The sequence below is a fragment of the Danio rerio genome, chromosome 8, assembly GCF_049306965.1.
Source record: "Danio rerio strain Tuebingen ecotype United States chromosome 8, GRCz12tu, whole genome shotgun sequence".
Taxonomy (NCBI): Eukaryota; Metazoa; Chordata; class Actinopteri; order Cypriniformes; family Danionidae; genus Danio; species Danio rerio.
The window spans coordinates 51,230,849-51,255,007 of NC_133183.1; the positions used below are offsets into that span (position 1 = coordinate 51,230,849).

The 24,159-nt window shown below is 37.2% G+C and overlaps 1 protein-coding gene across 3 annotated transcripts in view; it reads left to right on the forward strand.

The window, feature by feature from the left end:
* Positions 1 to 24,159, forward strand: part of kcnip3a (Kv channel interacting protein 3a, calsenilin) — a 145,590-nt gene that overhangs the window by 12,317 nt on the left and 109,114 nt on the right. The gene's annotated exons all lie outside the window — the stretch shown is intronic.

Sequence of the window (24,159 nt, forward strand, 5' to 3'; positions counted from 1 at the left end):
AAAGACACAAAAATAAGCTAAAATGGATGGAATCGCTAGGAGCCTTTTATGCATACAAACAAGGTACGCTGCCCAAAACAATTGCTTTCACTGCCCCCCACTGCTCCCTGCAGCGACACACACTCTCATTCAAAATTCACACTCTCACACACACACAGTAATAAATAGATGTGCTCCCCTAGCAGACCTGCCACCCAGACATGCATATGGAGCCTCCGTCCACCCACTCACAGATGCACCAGCTCCATAAAGCACAGAGAAACCTGCGCTTTCCCTTTCCTCACTCCATCGCCACAAATAGCATCTCCACACCTTCACGCTACATAACACCTCCCTTTTGCTGACTAGAAAGGGTTACTGTAGACCAATGCCTTTCAATCCAGATTTTGCGCCTCATTGCTCTGCACATTGTGTACGTTTCTTCTATCAATTCAATTGTTTGTTCTATCTAATTAAACCATACATGCCCTTGGAAGTGGACTCCACAGGATATTCCGCCATGACTCCAGATCAAAGGGGGCATGTATGTTCCATCAAATAGCATATGTGAATTAAAACTGTCTTTCTCCACAAAGGTTTATTTTGCACACTTCACACCAAGGACGTAGATTTGCTCTTGACAATGGGGGGATCTATAGCTCTCCACCTACCTCCTTATGTCCACCTTCTTTTTTTTTTTTTTTTTTGGCTGCCGCCATCCTAACTTGCCTGTGTCACCTACCTCACACACCTAATGCCAGATTCACACGGAGTATCAGCGACAATGCTACTCTTTCATGTTGAATGGGTGACGTCAATCTTTGCCGAACTGAATTATGGATCCATCTCACCGCAGAAGTTGTGAATTTCTCAACTTTTCAAGCACCAGATCAGATTGCTATATGCCAACACTCCAGCTCAGACAGCAGCCAGTTGCATTCATAGGGCTCTATTTTAACAATCTAGATGCAAAGTCTAAAAAATATAGTTTATAATTTGCGCCCTAGCGCATGGTCTAACAGGGCTGTGGTTATTCTCTTAATGAGTTATGGCTGTGTTTTGAGCATAACGGGCATTAAACCGATCAGAGTCAAATCTCCCATCCCCTTTAAGAGTCAGTTGCATCACACCATGGCACATTTACTATTTACATGTCAGACTTTGTAAATGGAAAAACTGAATGCTTTACTAGTATGAAAACAGTTAAACAGACCATCTGCAGCGCGATGATAAAGAACGAGCCTCCTCCATTTGGCCTCTTTACTTTCTTTTTACTTTACTTTTACTCTTTACTTCACTCCTTTGCTTTCATGGATAAGGAAACGGTGTTGTAGGCACTGCACTAAAGACATCTATTAGCCTACATATTAATTTAGTTTAAGCACAAAAATTCGTTTTAAAACTATTTCTAAATTCAGTTCTAATTTCCAGCAAATGAATGAACAATAAACATGCATATAATAAATAATACTGCTAATAATATTGTTATAAAAATTTTAATAGTCAAGATAAAAAGGAAAAAAGCATCTCAACATGAATAAGGCATGGAGGTAGTGTTTTTTATGTAAAAAATATTAATTTTGTACCATTTTAATTCTTAGTTTTTTTGTTTCACATGTAAAGATATTTGTGTATTGTGTATTACATCATGTGTATACTAATCAATGTGTACAAGTTCTGGACCTGGATAGGTGCATAACTAACTTTAGACTGGCTTTTAGTTAGTCAACGTCGCAGTCTATTTTAGTTCCTCAAAATAGCAAAGCGCCAAAAATGCACCTTAACACACCTCTTTTATAGATTGGCACACCCATAACAACCCATGGCGCAAACTGATTCGCCATTTAAATAATGTGGCACAAAAAATGAAAATTAGGGTTGCGCTGGTCTGAAAATAGCAACAAATCGCACCAAACATGTCTTGCACCTTATTGCGCCGGCGGATCAATTTAAAATAGGGGAAAGACTTATTCATGTAGTGGGCAGACACACCTGGTACTTTATGACCAATCTTTATGTATACAGATTGGGTTTTGGTCTAATTTCCTTGACTGGCACTGCTACAATACCATCAGCTCCAATCTTTAGACAGCCCCATGGGAATGTACTGTTATTCCAGCCTGATCTCATGAGAAAACGTAAGTATTTTGTCGATTTAGTGGCTAATTTGTATGAATTGTATGATTTTTAAAAAGGATGTGTGGCACCTAACCCCACCCCTAAATCCAACCGTCATTGGGTGATGAGCAAATCTTACTAATTTATATGAATTAGATCGTACGAATTCATACAAATTAGCCACTTAATCAAAAAGTTATCAATTGCAGTGAGATTATGTTGTTTTTTTGTACACCTGAAAATTCCCCTGCAGTTTTAGCACTGCTTACATCTAAATGTAGCTACAACCTCTTACATGACAACAGGTAGAGGCTCAGCCAATTACCATGTCCATAAGGTTTGGTAGAGGTAGTACTCAAGCAGAACATGTGATTTTACCCTTTCTGCAATTCTAGGTGAATTTTGACCGTGCAATTTTTATTTTTAAGAGAATTTAAATTATAGGTCAGGACATTGCAATAGACACTGCAACACAGTTCAGGAATAAAGCTCTCTTTTAATGTAGTGGTTCACAATGTGGGGGTTGGGGGCCAGGGGGTCAAAGGCAATGAGGAGAAAGACAAAAAAGCTATTATTCATTCATTTTCTTTTCGGCTTGGTCCCTTTATTAATCAGGGGTTGCCACAATGGAATAAGCAAGTAATCTGGGATATGTTTTACGCAGCGCATGCCCTTCCAGCTGCAACCCAATGCTGGGTAGCGATCATGCTACCCATTGCGTCACCGTGACGCCCCAAAAAAGCTATTAGAATTATGACATTTTATCCTTAACAAAATATTTTTTTTAAAGTGGACAAAAAAGAACTTAAAATAGTTACATAAACTTAACATGCAAATAAAAATCAATTTTATTATTTTTTCCATTTGAATGTGACCCCAGGGGTAATGTTATGTTAGATTAATACACAGTAATACCATCAGTTGCAGCAGATCAATGTTAAACACAGTACCATGTTAAACTTTCCGACTCCTTTTTGTCACTTACATACATTAACAATAAATCAAATGTCAAAGGAGCTAAACAAAGAAGTTCTAGACTTTGTCTGAAACCACCTACAACTAGTAGATACTGCATTTGAATTTAAACATACTACTCGGCTGTTACAAAAGTATATTCTATGCAAGTGATCGTACTACATTCACCATTTTGTTAGGATCATGTGACCTACCTGCATCAGTTGCATCACTTCACTCCCATTTATGAATTCTCTCACGGGGCATCATAGGATAGCGTGCATGAGATGCGCACTTCAGAAGGTACATCCCACATACGGATTTTCTAATTCTATGAATTCGGACATACTACTCGGCTCGTATACTGAAAAACTATAAAAAAAATACTAAAGCCCAAAGTCAAAGCAGCTTAACATAGAAGTTCTAGTAAACTGAAACCATGTCAGTCCAGTTTTCAGAGGTTAAGTTCAGTTTAGTTCAGTTCATTGTGATTTAAATTTCATTGCTGAAAGTTCAAACACTGAAGAGCAAATCCAAGTTAAGTTAGTATAAAAAATCATATGGTTGTTAGACTGTTGCATCGATTTGTGTTGTCAACATGCTTGTGTTTATATAGACCTATAGGTATGTGTGTGTGTCAATGAGCGCAATGTTTATTTGTATATTTATAACCACCTTTCACTGGGGTTTGCGAGTCACTGGTATTGTTATTTTTGGGGTTGGGGGCTGGAAAGTTCGGGAACCTTTGTTCTAACAAGCTAGTTATCTGAATCAGGTGTGCTACATAAGACATACATGCAAAATATGCATATTTGTCTGTCGCAAGGACTAAACTGAAAACCTTCTGTAGATACACCAGTCCATTCTTACAAGAACAGACGGATCTCTCGGAAAAGGTCACCACTCCCTTTGTGAGGAGTCACGGATGAGGCATTTCTCCAGAGGCAGGAGTTCGCTGAGGCATCCGAGTGTTTGAATTTCCTGAAAGAGGAGAGGAAGCTTTGAAATCAATCCTGTGTTCTAGTCTTTGTCCCCTCCGAATGTTCACCTTGGGAGCAGCAGAGTCTGTTTTCTGTTTTTCGTCCAACTTTTCAATCAGGCTCTCATTTAGGGCAAGGCAAACAGCAGCGGCCATCTCTCAATCCAATCACTCAGCGATCAGTTAGGAGCAGATCTTCTGAGATTTGAAGTCCACCACTAGGATTTAGAGGCTTTCTGTGTCGATTAATTTGGTCTAATCCTGGAGGACAGGGAGAGAGTGAAATAGACTTGCGCTGAGTGAATGTTTCGTAAGGGGATTTTACAGGTTGGTAAAGCCATTTGGATTGACAAATGCTGCACTACTGTCATTTTCCCCGCTGATTGATTTCAGGGAATTCTGGGAAACCGATTTTAAGAGTACAATGTACTACTGATGTCTGGAAGCTCTTTTTCTTTTATCTACTGGACTGTGGAAAAACATGCAACACAGGCTCATTCAATCATACCAGGAATTTATGATCCTTTTGGTGATTTTTGCCTTTTTTATTTTGCTTTTTTGGTGGTAATTTCCAGAAGGTCACAAAATAAGTTGTTTTTATATTAATTTTTTTTAAATTTTTTTTAAAAACTTAACGAAACAGACAACAGCAGGCATAATCGGATATCTATGCTTAAATTAGACGTACAGTAATCTGCAGATCCTATACTAACATCTAAATCTAAACATCTACCAATATCCATGATATTTTTTTAAGTGGTAACCAATTATGTTAACTGCTAAATTACAGTAAGCCTAGAAGAAGAAGAAAACAAAAACAAAAACTTTTGTCAGCATTTTGTCAGCTTTAAACCCAATGCATTCAGCGTATTATTATTATTATGGATATCATAGCCAAAACCAAACTGCTGCTCGGCCAGTTTTTTGCTATTGTCTCTTTAATTAGTAAATTGTGTGAATCTAATTCGCAATACTAGATTCAAAAAGTAAGAAAAGGCCCATATACCCAGCCCCCACCCAAGTGGTGAAAAATGGCTTAAACAGGATTAAATGTCAGGTATAAATGGGAACGCATACAAAAAAAAGTTAAAGCTCCTTCAAAAATCATTTTAATGCTATGTTCACACCAGATGCAGCACATGATATTCGCAAGTAAATAGAGGCGTGAACATTTTAACTTCACTGACTTTAATCAATCATTCATTTTCTTGTCGGCTTAGTCCCTTTATTAATCCGGGGTCGCCACAGCGGAATGAACCGCCAACTTATCCAGCAAGTTTTTACACAGCGGATGCCCTTACAGCCGCAACACATCTCTGGGAAACATCCACACACCCATTCACACACACTCATACACTACACACTAATACACTACGGACAATTTAGCCTACCCATTTCACCAGACTGTGGGGGAAATTAGAGCACCTGGAGGAAACCCAAGCGAATGCAGGGAGAAGATGCAAACTCCACACAGAAACACCAGCTGAGCCAATTTCACTTCACAATAGACACAGATTCGTGGGCAGGGCTTCTGTCTGCCCGGTGACTCTAACTTCATTGTTAAATGGCTAACATGGATTTTATTGGGAGAATAGCTGTGTGTATGTGCTTTAGGAAGGCTGAAAACAGCATATATATACTCGTTTGGAGCCATATCAGAGTCCACTAGATCCATTCAGAGGTGCACCCAGCTCTGTGAGTTCATCAACTCCTCCAGAAACTGTACCTGGATGATGGAAGCTTTCAGCAATGCTTCACTCCCTCCACTTCATTCGCACAAATCACCTCATTTGCACTGACTCATTCATGCACATCGTGCCGTAGGATGTCTGTTTGCGTCTTTGCATTGACTTAACATGTAAATCACTTGCGCTTGACGCTTCATCTGCGTCTTGTGTGAACGAAACGTAATAGTAAGATGATTTGATTTGTTTGATTTGATATATGATTTGTTCAGCGATTCGTTTGTTCCTAAACCCCTCCTTTTTTGTGAAGCTAATCTGCGCTGATAAAGAAATGCCCACCACGCTTATGACATACTCAGAGTGCAGAGTGTATGTGTGAGATCAATGCAGGAATGCAATAATGCAATGCAGTTAAACACTAGCATATTACTCTACTCCTAACAATAAACCCAAGTAATACCAATGACACACATTCAGTATTAATCCACACAGTGGCAAAAGTTGAACTATTATGAAAACTGACCATGCTGCGCATGTAAGGAACAGCTGATTGTGGCCATAGCAAAAGCAAATGGCAGAGGAACGCGAGTTCAGAAACATGCTGTAACAGCCCTTTAGCTTCTATAAAGGAGGCAAAGAGTTTTTGACAGGTGCATTTAAATTGTTTACTCAGATGCAATAAACGTTGTTGCCAAAATCTTCATTGTCTCAATTCTTTGTTACTTACAAGCATCAATTCTCATTTTCACCGGGTTAGTGATCTTATAACACATACTTCTTTGCACATAACATCATAGAACCCTGTAGCACCTGGTAGCATCCTATCGGTTTATACCACTAGGTGATGTGTAGATCGTTACTAAAATATTGATATCTCCGATACCAGCTTTGTGTATACTAGAATCGATTATCTTATCAAAATATCGATATTTCGGTAACTTGTAGCAAATATGTAGTTATACAGTGGAAAGTATCCACAATTACCCTAGTTTATCTGAATAATGCTAACTTAGTCGGAACGATTTGTTCTTCCGCCTGCCGAGTCATGTGCGTAATATGGTACTGTACAACTGCAAAGCACGCTAGCTAGCCACTTAGTCAGTCTGCTGGCACATGTTGTTCAGTCATGCTGTCATTGTATATGGGTGAATGCAAGCAACGTTTTGTATGGAGCTACTTCACTTCCATAAACTGAAACGATGCTGTTTGTGTCAAGTGTAACAAAACAGTGACGTACTGTGGTAAAATCACAAACCTAATCAAACACCTACATAAAAATCAAAAGACAGAATATGAAAGCATCATGACTAGGTGGTAAGAAGAGGAGGAAAGGAGAGGCACAGGTGCTGCTGTGAGAGACAGACATCGCTTGCTGAGTCCTTAGGTGCAGCAGACTGGCACTATCCAGGTACAGAGGAAGAAAATGTGGCGATGTGGCTGTATTTTTCTTGGGTTTTTATGACAATCAAAAGATAAAGGTTAAAAATCTTCAAGGGGACTGGATTAACATGTCACTAAACTAAAAGGTGTGAATGTTTATTGTTTTATGTTAAGATGTTCAGGCAGGCATTTTAAGACATACATGCTCAGATGCTCTCAAGAAATATGTAAGTTTGCTCTTTTTATGTAATAATTCGTAATCAATAAACAAGAATAACCTGTAATATGTCTCGTATTCAGTATAAAGTGACTTTTTAGTACACTACCTGTTACTTTGATTTCCCAAACAGTAATTTTTGGGCAAAGTATTGGTATCGGATCAGTATCGCCGATACTCGCCTTTTTTTACTTGGTATCGGATCGTATAGGAAACCAGTGATATCACACATCACTAATACCACCCTCCAGAGTAAACTCCACGTAAAGCAAGCAAAGCAGGTAAAATTAATAATGGCAGTTGCATGCATTTAATCGATTTCTTTAATCGGTAAAGAAAGAAGCACACGCCACATTTTCAACATGGTTTTGGACACAATACTGTACGTGAATGGCCCCATACAGATTTAACCTTAGAGATACAGTACAAGCAATGAAGTGTAATAGATAAGTGATTACAAGGTACAACACACAATTAAATATATATATATATATATATATATATATATATATATATATATATATATATATATATATATATAAAATATATATATATATATATATATATATATACATATATATACATATTTTGCAAACTACACAAAACGAGGCAACAGTTTTAATTACCCTTACATGTTATAATCTCAAGGAAGAAGAAACTTGTCCACATGAACTGTAAAGGCTGATTTATACTTCTGCGTCAAGCGCACATGTATGCTATGGCGCTGCCTACGCGTGGACACATAGCCCTCGCCGTGGCCATAGCTGACGTGCACCTTTTAAAAAATTTAACTACACATCGCAACGAATCGTAGCGCAAGCCTTGTGATTAGTCGGCTTGGAAGCACTGATGACTGTGGCTGGGACTGACAGCCGCGCGAGTCCATTGGAGCGACTGTTTACCAGTGTCGACTGTTTACAAGGAGCTCTGGAAGGAGACAGTTGCTTTGTGTTTACCTTATGGTTAAAGATGTTGCATGTCCTGCCTCAAAATGAGCGTGTTTAAACCACTTGTACATTAAAGAAGCGTTCAGAAAAAACAAAACACCAGCGAAGAAACTCAACACAGAGGAACATAAACACCTATTGCCAGCTAGCGTTTTGGAAGTGTTATTGCAGAGCATCAGAAACGGCACGCAGAAGTATGAATGCACAGCCACGCGCGTTGCATGCTGTTAGGATTAGGCATAGAACCAGGGTCTCTGGCGGGAGAGGTAAATCACGTCCCTACTGTTGCTAGGAATGTCTATTTCTAATGTCTCATCACTGAACCCAAACGACGAAAAGCAACTTGCTTCTTAGAGGAAAATTATTATTAACAAAAAATCTTCAATAATAGATAAAAGTGAGGCAAAACACAGAGTCCTCCAATATCCAAAAATACAAAACTCAAAATAGGCAAAATAATCTCTAGAACAGTTGAAAAAAAAAAACTCCAAAGATAGAAGTCATTGAAGATTGAAGAAGCATTATAACTAACCGGCTTTACAAAAGCATAACTCACAGTGGTTGACAGGCTTGAATCCACATTAACTGAGAAAAGCACAGATGAAACTGAGACTACTTAAATACAAGAAACAAGGCACATGTGAAATCAATGACAATGATTACGGATACCAAAGGAAAACAACTAAATGATGACTAAATCTAGTGGACAAAAAAGGACATTACAAGAAAAGCTAAAATTACAAAGGGCAAAACCCTGACATGCACCGTAGGTCAGGCCGATCACTTGACACAGAACTTTGAACCAGGCTTAGCAGTTACTTACAAAGTCCCTTTCAAAGTCTGACAAAGTCCCAAACATAATAATCTCTGTTGCGGTCAGCGAATCTTGCGCTGCAGGGTTGGTTATTGTAACAATTATCAGAAAAATGACAGGAAAGAACAAAGCACTAGATTGGCTATGCTGTGGTATTGTTGCGAAAATAAACTTTAACCCTTTATTCCCCACAGCCGAATCTCCATCTGTCAGTGATCGCCATTTTTGTGTCATGATCAGTCCTGTGATCACCCTGTGCTCCACTAGTGTCTGAAGGAAAGGCACGTTCAGGTTTTACCGGATCCAGTACTACATATTTGGTGAAGTATCCTGTAGACCTTGATGCGTTCCGGCAAAAGATCCGAATCCAGCACGATTCATTTATTCGACTCAGAGTTGACTATTTCGTCAAAGAATCAATAGTTTTAAACATGGCGCACCTTCAGATTTAAACCTCAGCTGATTGTTTTCATTCACTTAGTGCTGTGTTACACACTGTGATGGTCATTTTCAAAAACCCATTATAGTGGCTCTTTAATGTTCATAAGATGTGATGGGTGTTTTTGCAAAAAGTAGTTGACCAATCACAACATTCTGGGTCATTGGACCAATCATTGCAGATTAGTGTAGCACAATTGAGGGCTTTAGAAAAAATGAATTGCTGAACAAATTATATGGGAGTCGATTGAAAAATTAGACAAAAATAAATAAGACAATGAAAGTGTTTTGTTGTTGTTGGAGATCCCTCAAAACCAAAGTATGACCTTTCATAGTGCCTAACAGTGGCCCTTTTAATTCCTAGGTAGGTGAAGAGGTTTTTATTCTGTATTATGTTTCCATTGACGTTTGGGCGTTGCTGAGCCGTAATGACTGATGGAGCAGCATGCTTGTTGTGGATCAGAGGGATTATATAAAAGACAAAATCCAACAAGTCAACACTCACATTCTGCTTTTGATATTTAGAGAAACACTGTGTTGCTCTCATGTGGTAACAGACCTGGGGTACACAGAGAACACTCCAAAAAGAGGAACTGAGGCAGTGATGTACAGGAAAGGAGACATGGAGGTTGTTTTTAGGAAAAGCAACACTGAAGGAAACTAGGGAAGAAGAGCGAGGAGGAGAAGATGGAGAGATATGGTATCTGACATCAGGCGTGGGAGGACAGCCAGCAAACATGGGAAGGGAGAGATTGACAGGAAAAGATATTGAGCGGGAAAGGCAGATGGAGTTGGAGCAGGTATCAGGAGGAACAAAGGAGAGAGGAATTAAAGCGGAAGATGGAGAGATTATGAATTGCTTTCAGCATTATTTTGTGCGTGCGAGTTTGTCTCTGCGGAAGGAAGATGAGTGCAGTGCATCATTTACAGTATAGAGACTGACGGCAGGGATGGAGAGCAGCAGGTGTGTGAGCTGATTGCGGGGTCTTTCTTTCGTCTCTCTGTCTCGGGGGAGAATGTGCACGGGGTGGTCACAGCTAAAAATAAACTCCTCTCTGGGACTCATTCTGGAGCTCAAGGGCCCGTCGCTGAAAGCTGCAACAAGTCAGGAGCAGGATGCCAATCAGAGCAAACAGTGATAGATCCATTTTTCTGCCCGGGGTTGGATTTTCAGTACAGTGACATAACTTTAATGATCATTTAATGATACATTGTTGGAGAAAAGATCTAGCTAAACACAATAGCAACATTAGCTATGTTTCCATCCACTTTTTCATGTGCATTTTGGAATACTGCTTAAAAGTGCACAATGAAAATGCGCTTTTTGAAAATGTATCTAAAAAATGTATGTGCGCAACAATGTAGGTTAAACTTTTCATCCAATAAGAAAGTGCATAAACTACAACACAAAAGTCAAAATTAAAAAAATAAATAAAACCCTATATATATATATATATATATATATATATATATATATATATATATATATATATATATATATATATATATATATATATGTATATATATATATATATATATATATATATATATATATATATATATATATATATATATATTAGTGCTGTCAAAATTATTACATTAACGCATGCGATTATTTTGAAATATTTAACGCACTAGAAAAAATTAATGCAGTTGCAGTTTTTTTTCCTGTTGTGGCTGACGTGTGTTCAACATGCAAAGAAATATGGATAAGACCAAGGAAGCACTTTGAGAAGGAAAGTTTCAGTATAAAACAATTTATGTCGCATCACCAGGCTATACAGCGTTTCCTCCAGAGTTTCATCTAATTTCTTATGTTTCATTTTTAATCCTCTGTCTTTTTTTTTAATGGAATTTGATACCGCATGGCGAACAAAAAAGAAAAACCTCCGCATTTCGTGACTCTGTGGTCCTTTAAGGTAATCAAATACCGCTGTTTGCACGGTAGACTCATAATAAGAAAATTATTCGAATCATATTAAAGCAGAGTGTTGGTGTCCATGTAAATGTACTCAGATCAAATGATCTCAAATGAACTCAAATGATGTTGTGAGCTGTCAAAGACGGCGCATTTTGTTGTGTTTCCCCCTTAAACTTAAACTTTTGTAAAGCGTCTGCTTCATGTTGTGTCAGAATCCTTGTGAATAATAGCCATACTTAAGAACACTTAGTTTAAGCAGATTTGATGAACTAGCAACAAGAACAAATGCCTAAACATCACCGATTTCGCCGTTAGTATCCCTAAAATAATTGTCATGGGGCATGAACAATATGTTGCAGAATGAAAATGAACTGCTGAACTATAATATTAAAAACTAGAACTAGAATATTAAAAATGAAACACCTGAAAATACATGAAACTCTGGAGGAAACGCTGGCTAGCCCGGTGATGTGACGTTAATTGTTTTATACTGAAACTTTCATTCTAAAAGCGCTTTCTTGATCTTATCCATATTTCCACAACAGGTACTGCGTTTAGTGCGTTAATTTTTTTTAACGCGTTAACCATTCTTGTTATTTTTCTATCTATCGAAAAATATATCTATTTTTATATCTATAGTTATGCAGTGTCACAGAGTTAGACCTCTTTCTTGATTTCACACAGAAACACCAACTTGTGCGTCATCACATCACTTTGTTTCAGAGATTCTATGGGTTAAGTGCCAAAGTAGAACACGGAAGTAGCTTGACGCGGAAAGCGCAAGAATGTCTGTTTCTCAATATGCATTCTTCAGCGATCTTGAGTCTGTGTGTTCTCGTGTAACATCATCTTCAATTGCCAAGTTCATCATCAAGTTCAGTCCTAAAGACCGCAAGAATGGAGATCTTGAGATTGATGTTGAGAATTGATTAAGAGTAATATTGAGGATTCGTAGATGCAGACTTGAGCACAAAACACGCTTGAGAAGTTCCAGAAGTCATTGCAGCTGATTCTGAAAAACAGCTGGTGGGATACTGACTCAGACTCAAGAGCAAAAAACCTGAACAGGAAATGTGGTCCTATCGAGTTACTGACTGGACGCAGCCTTGCTTAGCTTCATTTAGCGTTCCCACATAAGTCCAAAGACATGCAGTACAGGTGAATTGGGTAGGCTAAATTGTCCGTAGTGTATGAGTGTGAATGAGTGTGTATGGATGTTTCCCAGAGATGGGCTGCAGCTGAAAGGGCATCCGCTGCGTAAAAAACATGTTAGATAAGTTGATGGTTCATTCTGCTGTGGTGACCCCAGATTTATAAAGGGACTAAGCCGAAAAGAAAATGAATGAATGAATAAAATACCATTGTTTGTTCTTTTAATATTTGAAACTTTGTTTCTACAACATTTAATACAGTTTATTTACAAACTATCTAAAGTTAAAAATGATGCAAGTCTAAAATGATGTAAGCTTTATACTTTAACATTTAAACTACCAGCTAATAACTATAACCATTACTTATCATTCATATAAAATTGTGCCGATTTTAGTTTTTGCCACATCATATTTACATTTGAAGCTTCTATTGAGATTTTAGAAAATAATAATCTGAAATCCTTTTTTGTAATATAGCCTATAATGGTGTACAGCTTTTAAGATTATCCCTGAAGTTGGGTTTTTTAAGTTTTTCTGCTTTTTTACCACAGTGAATCTGTTGCTTTTGAAAGTTTGAAAGACATGTCTGAAGTTAAGTATTTGCAACAGTAAGTTTTATTTTCTTAAGAGAATGTTGCTAGGCAACAGATGCACCCATTTACAAGGGCATGAGAAAAAGTAGCAGACACTAAAATGCATGTGGTCAATTTGATTATCATGGCCATTCAAGGTAAAAAAAATACACAGACTTCTGTTGGGTTGTGTAGTTTAAATAAAATACCATAATTTGAATAGAATATACACATTTTTGAAAAGGTCAGAGAATTAGTTCATTCATTCTTTCATTTTCTTGTTGGCTTAGTCCCTTTATTAATCTAGGGTCGCCACAGCGGAATGAACCACCAACTTATCCAGTAAGTTTTTACGCAGTGGATGCCCTTTCAGCTACAACCCATCTCTGGGAAACATCCACACACACATTCACACACACACACACACTACGGCCTATCCAATTCACCTGTACCGCATGTCTTTGGGCTGTGGGGGAAACCGGAGCACCCGGAGGAAACCCACGCAAACGCAGGGAGAACATGCAAACTCTACACAGAAACTCCAACTGAGCCGAGGCTCGACCAGTGACCCAGCGACCTTCTTGCTGTGAGGCGTCAGCAATACCGCACCACTGCTTTACCAGAGAATTAGTTATAGGGGTTTATTAAAGCTATTGGTAACACTTTATTTTGATAGTCCATTTGAGCATTAGTAGACTGTCTGCTTAATATATCCTGATACTGCTCCTTCAACAGACATTTAACTGACTATAAGAAACTTTGCAAGTACATGGCAGCTTACATTAGCCCTAACCCCAACCCTAACCCCAACTTAACAGTCTACTAATAATCTAATGAGAATTAGTTGGCATGTAGGTGCAATGTAACTTAAATTCAATAAACGGACCATCAAAATAAAGCATGACTAAGTTATTAAATTACAAAATAATAAATAGAATAAATAAAATAAACTTCTAAATGACTTTCTTGGTAGTTCTAGTTAATTACTGAAAGTAAAATCACACCATCAGCTTGAGTTTACAGTTCAGTCATTCCAAATCCTAAACTGGTTAACTAATAAACAAAAGAAATAGGTCCATATGTCATTTTATAACACAATCAATCCTTTCTAAATAGTTAGCATCAGGACCAGCTCGTATATAACAGTGCAAGTATGCATTTGCTGTTGTTTAGTTGCCTTTTGGTGTTTGTATGGTGGGTGGTGAACATCTCATGTATGAGTTGAAGAAGCACTTACTGTATATCACAGAGTTCTTGACTTGTACTGAATAATTGATTCATCTCGCAACATTCCTTCATCACTTTCTCTCTTCCTCTCTCGGTCCTTCTTAGTGGTTTAGGAGGAAGTCATAACAGCTCTTTGAAGAGCGAAGCCTTTAGGCTGGTCTTGAGTCAAGAGGCTGCGGTGCATTAAGTTGAAACATAAAAGCCGACCTCATCATTATAAGAGCTACGCTGACTGATAACGCCTGGCGGATCTCTTTATCTACAGCCCTCAACCGTCCCCTATTCCTCACCACCCTTCTCTGTCCAGCTTTTTTTTTCTCTTTTTTGGGCTTTACAGATATAAACAAACTGACATGTGGTTACATAAGGGCTGCCGTCTCCTCTCAAGGACATGGTTAAGGGAACCAGATGATCACGACCTTTAATTCCACATGCGCAAACATCAGATTTGCAATGCCTGATTACATCTGATGCAGCATTGCACAGTAATGTCTTCTAAAGGCCATCGCTGACCACCCAGATAACCTGATATTAATGTGGTCGATCAAAGAGAAAATATTTTTGCAATTCCACTGCAGTACGTTTTCATTGTCTTTATGTAAACAAAGCCAGATAGACATCTTTGATTGTTGCATCCATTGAAGCATCTTGTGCATGACTCAGTGTTCTAAAAATGTAGTTCTCTTTAACTTTAAAAATAACAGAATAGACCTTTTCTGTTTCACTTGCATTTCTGTGGCACTGGACTGTAAATTACATCTCCTAATTAACAGTTTCCCTTTTTTGTGATTCACAAGCATTTTCAATATGTGAGCTAGACTATTAAACCAGTCTTTTGTTATAAGGGTATATTTTTTAGATGAACCAAAAATGCAGCGTACTGTATGGGTAAAAACAATGGGATATATGCTGTGCTAGTGTGTTTTACCATACTGATAAACTTCCGGTGACCTGTTATTGTGAGGTTTTTTTTTCCATTTTATATGGTTACTTTTACAGCATCGATGTTGTAATGTAATTCAAATACAATCAGTTATACAGACTTTGGCATTCATTTAGTGGCTCAAGCGTAAAACGAGACAAAAATCGGCTTGCTTTGTAGCGCCTGTCACAATCGGCAGGCTAGCGCAGAAGCTCCATTGAATATACTGGGGTGAAATGAAATGTTCATATTTTAAAGACATGGCGGGGAAAATGTGATTTAATGCAGTGCTTCTTGTAGAGTCTGAGACCTACTTTATATCAGATATCAGTCAGCCAGTGGAGATCGCTGATTTTTAAAGAAAACAGACCTTAAACGCGCTGATTTTCATTGGCATACAATTCACCAGAAACGATTAACCCAGGTTACTGGCAAATTAAAAATCCTATTAGCATGCTTCGGCATATACCCTATTATGTTTTTTATGCAAAAAATCATTAGAGAATTAAAATATATAATATAAAGATAATTTTCCATTTCCAATACATTTTAAACATTTCCAAATGTAAATAGCTACAGCTAGCCGGCAGCTAGCTCTCTGCAACTCTCCCATGGTTGCCCAATGAAGTCCTGTTTACACTAATACATGTTAATGGCATTTTAGAACTAAAATGATCCATGCACACACTGGCGTTAATCTACACTCTCAGAAATAAAGGTACGTGATCTGTCACTGGGGTGGGACCTTTTTGAAAGGTACAAATTTTTCCTAAAAGGTCCATATTAATACCTCAAGGGTACATATTACTACCAAAAAAGTACAAAAGTGTTCCTCTTAAAAATTGTAGGTACTAATATGTACTTTTAAGGTAGCAATATGGACCCTTCAAGTACAAATGTGTACCTTTTAAAAAGGTACCACTCCAGTGACAGCTTGCGTACCTTTATTTCTGAGAGTTTAGCATTTCTGAACTGCTCTCCATCCACTCTACACCACTGAAAACTTGGTCTTGTGACCAAACACACTCTGGCATGTGCTGCAGCATATGTGCGCGTCTAAGCTCCACCGTATGCAGACACTTTCAGTGTCTGTTAAGTTAATATCAAAGTAAAAATAGGCAGTTCCTTATATCATGTTTTCATTTTATTGTTAAGATAGTAATCAGCATAGCCAGGGTGACGCAAATGACATTATAAAGTACAATGTTCTCTTTGAAGACTTACCCGATGTGTCCTTGCGAAGACACGTGCGAAGTCTGAACATAAGGAAAGGGTGCAAGACTAAACTTTGTGCACTAGCCTAATATTGATGTAAAAAGCCTCAATCAGATAGGGGAATGTCTGCAGCCATGCCTCTGTTTTCAGATGCCTCTGTTTTTTTGCCATCCACACTGACACGGAACCTCATCTTTGACTCTTCATCGTTTTCAAAACATTTTCAGGGCTCAAAAACTCAGAGGTTTGTACGGACAGAAGACGTAACTGTACCAAAACAAAGCGTTTTAAAACTAAAATGTATTAGTGTAAACAGGGCCTAAAGCAGGGCTGCGCCCGTTCAGTACCTGGATAGGAAACCACATGGGAAAGCTAGGTTGCTGCTGGGAGTGTGATTTGTAAGACCAGCAGGAAGCACTCAACCTGTGGTCTGTTTGGGTCATAACGCCCCAGTATATTGATGGGGATTCTATACTGCTCAGTGAGCGTTATCTTTCAACTGAGATGTTAAATCGAGATGGGTCAATTGGTGCTTTTGAAACTATAATTAGTTGGGTTTAGGGAAGGAGGAGAGTGGGTCAGTGAGTCAGTTGACAGCAACTTCTGGTGGATTTGCGTGAGAACAGCAGACAGGAATGGAACTCGCAAAAGACATTTCAGATCTTCAAAAACTAAAACTGCAAAAAAAATAATAATACCTCCTGGAATTTATTTGCCACTCTCCAAAAAATTTACAATTGAGGTCAAAATTATTAGCCCCCTTTGAATTTTTTTTTTAAAATATTTCTCAAATTATGTTTAACAATGCAAGGGAATTTTCACAGTATGTCTGATAATATTTTTTTTCTTCTGGAGAAAGTCTTATTTCGTTGTTTTATTTCGGCTAGAATAAAAGCAGTTTTTTATTTTTAAAATCAGAATTTTCATTTTTAAAATTAGAAAAATTTTGAAAAAAAAATCTTCTCTCTGTTAAACAGAAATTGGGGAAAAATAAACAGGGGGGCTAATAATTCTGACTTTAACTGCATATAGCTTTACATTTTCAGAATGAGCCTGGGTTGGATGTTCATTAGAAGATCATTAGAAAATTAAAAATAATTATTTACTATAAAGACATTTTGTACATTTCCAACCGTAAATATATTGAAACTCTAAACATAAAAATTGTCTAAAACTCTAAAATATATATAAAACGTGCATCTTTCTCAGGCTTCTCAAATGCTGGATAAGTTGGCGGTTCATTCCGCTGTGGCGACCCCAGATTAATAAAGGGACTAAGCTGAAAAGAAAATGAATGAATGAATAATTCGATTTTTTTATGACTGTGGCCAAAACAAACATTTTAACGAGAGTATAAAGTTAACACTGCTGGAAAACTGTTCTGTATCTATAACTTTACAAGTGTTAAGAGAATTTTAAAGTAGCACTATAGTCTTTTATGGCTTTTTATTTTGAACAAAAACAACAGCTTGTTCTTCGCTTCATTTGTCATTATGCCCATTTCTGCATTATTGCACAAAAGCAGTACTTTAAAGTTTTGTTTTTAAGTTCAATCAAGAGATTACATGTATTTTTAATCACCACCCCTTTAAATCCAATTGTAATTTAATTCAAATCAAGCTTAGTCATTTTCATTAAGGTGTTTTCTTAAAGGTTTTTTCTGTCCAACTTGGCTGTCGATCTAATTACTAATGGATTACAGTTGCATTTAAACCATTTAAGCTACTGACTCTTATATGTATCTTAAGGCTGGGATATGCAAAGCCAATGGTCAGCTGGCGGGCATTGTGAGCCATTGGTAAGCATCTGTCAGGCTCGTTTGTTTGTCTTCAGCATCTAGAATCAGCCACAGGGGTGAAAGAGAGGCAAGAATCTGACCAAATCTGACATGAAGAAACTAAGAAAACTTTACAAGTTATGAGGGAGTGGAAAGAAGCCTGCATTACTTAAGTATTCAAAAATGTATATTTATGGATTATGAGACATACAGTATTTGCATGAGATAATGGTGTGTAAGGCCCAATCCTAATTCTACGCCTTAGCCCTTCCCCTTACCCCATACCCCTTATTTTGCCCGTTCACGTGAAGAAGTAGGGGTGGTCCAATTCTCTTTTGCTTGAAGGTGTAGTAGAGTTAAGGGGAAGGGCTAGAAAGTCCTTAAAACGCATTTGTCAGGACCACAATCGAAACCACGGGGTAAGAAAATTTACGTGTAATCATCTACAACAGCAGCATGGTTGCACCCGGAGGTAAGAAGATGCACAAATTAGTATTTTTTGTCATAATTACAAATTTGACAACAAACACGCATATGTTTTAATACATTCATAACCGCGTTCGAGTTTTACCGTCATGCTTTAGAAAAAAAAAACAGCAAAAATAATAACCGCTAAATTCCACAAGTAATAAATATTGCTAATAACAATTTATAAACATTATACAAAAGCAAACAGGCATGAATAAACTGGGAAAAACGCCACCCGTCATGAAGAAGGCATGGAGGCATGGGTTTTTATATTTATGTAGAAAATATATATTTTTTGTAACATTTTAATCCTAATTTTTTTTCATATGTAAAGATATTTGTGTATTGCTGTACATGATATGTGTATTAAGCTATGTGTAACCATTTGGCTGTGTATAGGTGCATAACTAACGTGCTCTGTGCTAGACTTTAGTCCAGCTTTCAGTAAGTCAACAGCGCCGTCTATTACAGCACCAACAATGCACCTTAACACACCTCCTTTTTAGACCAAAACACCTATGAGTCCACAAAGTGGCACAAATGGATTTGCTATTTAAACAACATGGTGCAAAACATGAAATTAGGGTTGTGCTGGTCTGAAAACAGCAACAAGTTACACAAAACGCATCTTGCACCGTATTGAGTGTATGATCGGGCCCAATGACATTAATCGAACTATAGTCGAAGTCAGAATTCAAGGACATTTTTACAGTATGTCTGATAATATTTTTTCTTGTGGAGAAAGTTTTATTTGTTTCATTTTTTAAATCCATTTCAAGGTCCAAATTATTAGCCCCTTTAAGCTATTTTTGTTTTGGATATTCTACAGAACAAACAATCGTTATGCAATAACTTGCCTAATTACCCTAAACTGCCTAGTTAACCTAATTAACCTAGTTAAGCCTTTAAATGCCACTTTAAACTGTATAGAAGTGTCTTGAAAAAATTTTAGTAAAATATTATGTACTGTCATCATGGCAAAGATAAAATAAATCAGTTATTAGAAATGAGTTATTAAACTATTATGATTAGAAATGTGTTGGAAAAAAATCTGCTCTCAGTTAAACAGAAATTGGAGGAAAAAATAAACAGGGGCTAATTGTAACCAGTGGATGTGACACTGACAACAGGGGTGAGAATCCAAATACAGGTTTAATACAATTGTCAGGCAAGCGATGGTCATACAGGGGCAAACAGATGTATAAGGGCAATCCAGAGTCGTAATCAAAATAACATGCAGATGGTCACAAGGCAGGCAGCAAACAGGATTAAACAAATGAACAAGGCGAGGATCAAAAACACAGAAAAGCAAGACAAAGCAAATGCTTTGTAATGTCACTAACAGATAACAAGACTCAGCAACAGTGTTTGTGTTTGAGCAGTACTTACAGTCCATGAATCAGTCCTTGAGCAGCTTCAGCTGTGCGAGTGTAATCAGTCAGGATCTAGAACATGAGTGTGAACGGTGTGCATGTATGAAGTTGTAGTCCATGAACTGGTGGATTTGTAGTTTGTGTAAATGTGAATGTTTCCAGAGACCTCTGGTGGTTAGATCACTGGTGATCATGACACTAATAACACAGGGGGGCTAACAATTCTGACTTTAACTCATTTAACATGTATAATGGGAGCTTGAAAGGAACATTTTAAAAGTAACTCTTGTAATGACCTTTTGTGGAATGACAATACAGACCACTGCCATCTGCAGGTTTTAAAAGATACATCCCTTTTACACAGGTAATTGTCTGTTTGATGTGACGCGCAGCTTTTTGGATGCCCAGAAGACGCACATGCAAGGCAAAAACAGAGCTAGTTTTATAACATCAACTTGATGTATCCCGGGCTTGATAGAGAAGAAAGACAGAACTCTCATATACATTTAAATGCCTCATTAACTGTTAGTTAAGTTTGGCTCTGCATTGCGTAGAACTGAACACATTGTGTTGTTGCTACCTGATGTTATTTGGGAGTTAATTTGGTTATTGAATGCAGTTGCCACTTGTATAAATTACTGAACTGTGTGCACAAAACAGGATTAAGCACTAAAAGGAGTCTCGACAATCAAATTCAGCAGCAGTGTGTATGTAGCCTCAGTCAGTCACAGCATTTGAGTGACAATTTCCATGGTAACAGCGACTTCTTTGATTGATCTTGTCAGAATTATGGGTAGTGTAGTTTTTTTCTGTAGAGAAGTGTTAAAAATTCTTTAAAAAATAAAGCATTCATGTTTGTGAATGCAATACAAATTCAAAAAAACATATATGATGAAATTAATATTTGTTTCTACAGCCCTACTGTTCCTTCTATGGCGAAAAGTTGGCCCAAGGAGCACTGATTTTAATGATGCTATAATTGATTAAATCGTCAGAGAAATGAAAAGCGAACCTCTGGCATGCTCTTAGTCTAAGCTGCGGTTCAGCTCGTGGAAGCAGAATCACGGGTAGAGAGCGTTATGCATGTTTGATGGTGTTTTAATGGAGCACAGTCTTTTCCAGCACTCGGGTCCTGCTCCACATCCACGTGTGGCTCCACTCTCATCAATTATGCAGCTTTACCCAGCATTTAATCTATTTCTGATCAATACTAAGCACTGGTTACAGCTGCAGGTTAAAGAGCACTGTCTTGGGTTTTGGTTCAGAATAGCATATACCACAGGAGTGGATTTATCAGCTTTTTTCATCTATAAATTAAACAGCATCACTAAAGGTTTTAACAACAAAATGCAGATTTAATCTTTCTGTGTTACAATTTCACATGAAAAAGAATGAATATTTTCAAGTCATTCAAACGTCATTATTTGTGCAATTCATAAACAATTTCTGAATAAATTCATAATCATTTCTAGTGTATACTACTACTACACATTATATTTGCAGTGTGCTAATTTTCTGTATGCTCAGAATACCCCAAAGACCTAATCTATTTGAATAAATGCACAGTAAACACATTTTTCTAATCTGTTTTTTTTAATAGCTTCTATACTTCACAGCAATGCCTAAAATTAACAAGCCAAGTCAAGCACCAGTGTTAGTACAAAAGGCATTGGCAAATTTATATATATATATATATATATATATATATATATATATATATATATATATATATATATATATATATATATATATATATATATATATATATAAATTTGCCAAACAATAGCATGTTCACAGACATTGTTATAACTAAAGTAAAAAACAAAACAAAACATATATATATATATATATATATATGTTTTGTTTTGTTTTTTACTTTAGTTATAACAATGTCTGTGAACATGCTATTGTTTGGCACAATTTTCAAACTGCAGACCGCTAGTGGTTTTAGAAAAGGCATGCAATGTTTATTTTAAGTATAATCTATTTAATTCTGCTGTATTTATACTATTATAATTTTAGTGTATTGAGTATGACATGGGACTCACGTATCAGGAATGTATGCATTTTGTGTTGCCCATTCTTTCTAGACTCTCTGCAGACTAGTTCAGTAAAAGTACGAAAGAAGAAATGTTTTTCGGGGTTAATCATTGTGATATTCTGAGTGCATCAGAGCAATACTGCGAAATGTCTTTAGACTGATGGCATTTCATGTTGTTCAGCCTTATAATCCTAAAATCACCTGTTTTGTAATCACTTTAGATACACTGATTAAAAATTGTTTACATTTTCCCGAAAAAAAAACTGTAAAATAATGCTGACATTAACTGACAGTAAATAACAGAAATTTACAGAAAATTTAAATTTAAGGAAATTTTTGTAAGTTAACTTCTGTTATTTTAAGGTAAATAACTGTAATTTAATGGCCATTATTTTACATTATGTTTTTTTAACAGTGTATTACGCTAGAGAATCATTCAAACACTAGTCCTAAAGTGACTTTTTGTTAAGTAGCAATAATTTCTGCTGTTCTCATGGCAGCTGCAGATGTGAAGGAAGGGTGGAAGGAAGTAGTTTCTCACACAAAAGGATTTTTAGACTCTCCATGTTTGATATTATTTTTTTATGTACACAATTATGTCGTCAAACTGTTGGATAAAAAACGATATCACACTCGTAGCAGTGCAATATGGCTGTATATCATCACTTGTGGGACAAGGCAGGCCTCCCACCAGTGCCGATATACAGCCGTATCGAACTGCTACTTGTTTGATATTGCTTATATATATTAATTCATTCTTTCATTTTCTTGTCGGCTTAGTCCTTTTATTAATCCGGGGTCGCCACAGCGGAATGAACCGCCAACTTATCCAGCAAGTTTTTACGCAGCGGATGCCCTTCCAGCTGCAACCCATCTCTGGGAAACATCCACACACACACTCATACACTACGGACAATTTAGCCTACCCAATTCTTCTATAGCGCATGTCTCTGGACAGTGGGGGAAACCGGAGCACCTGGAGGAAACCCACGTGAAGGCAGGGAGAACATGCCAACGCCAACTGAGCCGAGGTTCGACCCAGCGACGTTCTTGCTGTGAGGCGACAGCACTACCTACTGCGCCACTGCCTCGCCCCCTTATATATATTGTTCCCCATTTAAATATTATTGCATACTGAAATCAAATTATCAGTGACATAAATTGTAAAAGAAAATCATAAAAAAACATCTTTTACCAAATAATTTTTTTAAACAATAAAGTTCAAGAAATATACTGTACCTGTCTAAATATTATTGAAGTGTAAAAAGATGATAGCTAACATTTTGTAGGCAACAGTCACAAACAGTTGCTCGTTAATGGCAAAATGTACTTTTTATTATTGTTGAAAACGGTAAAGAATTAAAAAAAAATTTATTTTTAAAATTGAAAAGTTATATATTTTCAGAAAACACACTATGCTTTATTTGAGTTACAAACATGATTTAAGTTACTCAGTTTCAGACCCATTTGTTATTTTACTCATATATTGGCATTTATTTTACAAAATATAAACAAACAGCTTCCACTTGCTGTTGGATGATTTTCCTATCTGAGCTGCTGTTTTTCTGTACATGTGTGTGGGGGATTGTGAGTGGATTGTGGTTATTCAGTTCATCTTTTTTAATAGTGATCTAATGCAAAGATCCTTCCTCTGAATAGAAGAGTCGTCCTCCGGCTTTAATTATACAGTCCACTCTCTGTCTGTATGCTTTTCTGCCATTAAGTGCTAAACAAGGACACGCTTTGTGTGTTTGCACATACATTGAATGGAGGAGTGGCTGAAAGCTGTGTGCACTTGTTTAGCAAACATAGAAAGGTTAAATGAGTGTAATGTTTTCATAAGAAAATGAGATGAGGTGCACAAATTGATGCTAGGATTTTGTGGCAAATTCTCTGCTTAGCACTAGTGTTGCTTTGTTAAATGAAGCTTCTAGGTAAATGAACGCTCTTGTTCATCCCTATGCAATGACTCATGTTTTTG